A 3,785-nucleotide genomic window follows, 5' to 3' on the forward strand; every position below is an offset into this window, starting at 1 on the left:
TTACTATCCTCTCTTGGCAGGAAGTTCAAAGGGCTTCCTTACACTTAACAGTTCTCCCCATGATGGCCCTGATCACATGGGTTAAAGAGCTAATGTAGGTATTCTACCAGTTGTCAAGTTTGTTTATTCTAATTACATATTCGAGAACTGAAAAAATAACCACAGGGTGTTTTAAAACCTACAGGGACCTCTGTGATTCAGATTTGGGACTCCCTCTGACCAGTATTAATACCCTATTTTGACTGGCAGGCCACTGTGGGAATTCAAGTCACCAGGAATAAGCCTCAGTTCAGAGCCAGTGTCTCCTAATCCTGAAAGGTCTGGGGTTAGGAGACACTGGTTCCTAATATGAAGACACTCTGATAAATGTCTGAAAATCTCTTTGAGGAAGGCTTGCAGGAAGATTTACAGCATGTTCTCGGTACAATATCGCAGTGTCCTCCCTCAGGGGGACCAGAACTCCTACAGTCAAAGGCCTAAGATCTGTGAAGAGACTTGAAACTGGAAACTGGGTGAGAAGCTGTAATTCTCCACTTTGGCCACCCAAGTGAGGTTTCTTGTTACTAGACTGAAGAGGTTTTTAAAATTATTATTATGTAAATTAAGCAATATGCTAGTAGGCTGCCCATTCATTTCATTCCTAGAGACACTGTGATCAATTAGCCACCACTAAAGATTGTTGCGGGTCAATGCATTCTAATTACTGGTGCTTCCCTGTTTCCCTTTACAGTTGATGTGACCACCTTGCCTTTAATGATTTGGTGCAGCTGCTTGGCCTCTGCTATTCAGGGATTCTATCACTTGTTTTGAAATCGGGAAGCCCTTCTGAATGGTAACATCTCCTGTAGCATACCTGGCCTACAATGGAGGACAATCACAGAGCCTTTCAGAGATGTGCCTGTGATGACTGTAGTTATCAATACCTGAGGGAAGAGAGTATTTCTAAGCCTTTTCATGGAACATGGTTATGGGATGCGTGTGAATGTCACTTATTATAGCTCTAGTCCAACTTTTCTATCTCCCTGAGTCTTTGGATTCTCATTTCACGTCAGAGAAACTCTGGCATCTCAGTCCCATTAAATGGATGCTATATTTGAGTTAATATCTACTCAAACAACCACATAAGGGGTAGAGCCACAACCAGCTGCACAAGCTAATCATTAAATCTGGGATCCCTGTTAAGTGTACCCATATCAGTGAATCCAGCCCAGTCTTGTGTTGTTATACCCTCATTGGTTTAACACTCAAGATCTATTTGCACATGTGTTTTCAATATTTCTGCTGATATATATTAGCAAGGACTTGCAACCCTCGATGTATAAGCTATTTCTATTTCCTCCTGATGTGTGAAGGAAAAAAGGAGTAACTGTGCTATTGGAGTATGCTGATATTTAACCCTAGTTATGGGTAGAATAGCAACAGGACAGTTGTAATGTGTCTTGAAAAAAATAAGCATTTTTCAATGTAACCACAGAGTTTTCAATTTTAGGATGCCTAGTCTCCTTGGTCCTTTGTGGGTGGGTGGGGGGACTTCTATGTTTAAGGGGTTTTTTTTAGCATGAAGAGGTGATTCAAGACTGTCAGTTTCATCTAGCTCCAAAGAGATGTCCCCATTTCAAGTTTCAGAATTCAAAACTCATTCCTGATCAATGCCTTAATTTCATGTGAGAAACTGGGAGAGACTGAATTCAACTGTCATTGTAATAAAGCAACTCACATAATTAAAAATTATGTTTTATTTCCAGCAATATCATCCCTGTAGCTACTAGAAATACAAGATTCTTTTAGGGTTGTTGTGAAAGCTGTCTGGTTATCACAGTCAAAATTCAAGTGATGTTATACAACTTCAGGTATAACATAAGACTCTCCAAACAAGATAATTTTGATTTCTCCTTTCCTGGCCTTTGTGTTATTTTTGCCATACACTTTATTTTTATATGGATTATAAAGAAAATATTGGTTTTTACAACATGGTTATTATTTTTACTTTAAAAAATAATTTATCCTTTCAAGAGGTTTAAATAAAAAATAAATTTTTACATTTAAGCACATAGTTACTATTTCCAGTAATCATTATTTATTTATGTATATTCATATTTTCCTCTGACTTTCTTTTTCTTCTACTTCATTTGATATTTTTGATAGTGCTGGCTTGGTTGTTGATGAATTCTTTAGGCTTTTGTATGTCTGAAAATATCTTTATTCTCTTTTATATTTTGAAAATTATTTTCCCTAGGTTAGATTTATAGGTTGTCTTGTTATTTTTCTTTTATTTTCTTTTGTTTTTATTTTCTCCTAGCACAGAAGATTTCTGTTCAGAAACAATGCAATGCAATGTCTTTGACTTGTGTTATTTCTGATTTAAAATCTGTTGTAATTCTTTTCTTTGTCCCTAAGGATATAATCTGTTATTTTGTTCCAGATGCTTTTAAAAATCCTCTTTATCACTAGTTTTAAGCACTTTGATTATAATGTCCCTTCATAATTTTTGTTTTTGGGTTTTACTGAGACTCTTAATCTATGTAGATTAATAGTTTTCAACAAACTTAAAAAGTTTTCATCCATCGTTTCTTCTCCTCCTCCTTCTCCTCCTCCTCCTCCTCCTCCTCCTCCTCCTCCTCCTCCTTCTTCTTCTGCTTTTTTTAAATTTCATTGCTCTCTTTTCCTTAGAGGATTCCAATTAAATATATACTACGTTACTTGAATTTCTCTCACAGCTCACATATGCTCTATTCATTTTTTTTGTATTTGTGTTTTATTTGGGATATTTTCTATTGTTGTGTCTTCAAGTTCATTATTATTTTTCTTTAAGAATATCTTATCTGATTTTAATCTCATCTAAAAGTCCAACTTGAATTTTTTATATCCTCTTATGTCCCAAATTGCTCAGTATTTCCTCTAATTCTTCAACACCCACACATGACCATAACATAATTTACTCATCAAATTCATTGTAACCTCATCTTTAATTACTTTTCTCTTTGTTCATCTACTAATAATTGGGATATACTTATACTAAAACACTTATTTGTTGTCATTGTTTTTAATAGAAATTCAAATTTAACTGAGCATCCTGTATTTTATCTGGCATTTCTAATAACAAATCTCACCTTATGACATTTTCTAACTTCTTTACTGACATTATCTACTTAGCACTGTTCACCAATAGGCCTCCTGTGTACTTTATTTATTTTCTAATAATCTGTCTCCTTCCACCAGAAGGTAAGCTCCGTGAGGGTAAGTATTTGCATCTGTTTTTCCCACTGCTGTATTTCAGTGCTTATAACGATGCCAACACATTTGAGGATTTTCTAAATATTTGCTGAATGAATAAACAAATATTTAATTAATTAATTGATTGCCCAATTAACCTTGGAGAAAAGTTCTTCTTGAAAGATAAAATGGAGGATGAAAGGAGACAGGAGAAGGTAAAACAGAGGCTGTTGTATAAATCACAAGGCTTTCTTTTCATCATCTTCCACTTTCCTGATTACATTTCAGAAAATATAATTTAGAAGTAGACAGTGATATATTTTGTGGTTTTGCAAGCACTTAGTTTTAAGCTGAACGTCCTACTAGAAACAGCCACCTAATCAAATGCACCATTTGCTAGACATTCAGTTTATTTTTGTTCTCTAAGACACAGTTTTTTCTGTGATATATATATATATATATATATATATATCAGAACTTGACTCCTTCATCTTCTGATTCAGACTGAAGGGTAGATGGAAAGACAGCTCTCTACACAAAGGAAAGGATGATGTTTTAATTTTCTTTCCCTA

This window comes from Rousettus aegyptiacus, unplaced genomic scaffold, assembly GCF_014176215.1.
Source record: "Rousettus aegyptiacus isolate mRouAeg1 unplaced genomic scaffold, mRouAeg1.p scaffold_m13_p_10, whole genome shotgun sequence".
Taxonomy (NCBI): Eukaryota; Metazoa; Chordata; class Mammalia; order Chiroptera; family Pteropodidae; genus Rousettus; species Rousettus aegyptiacus.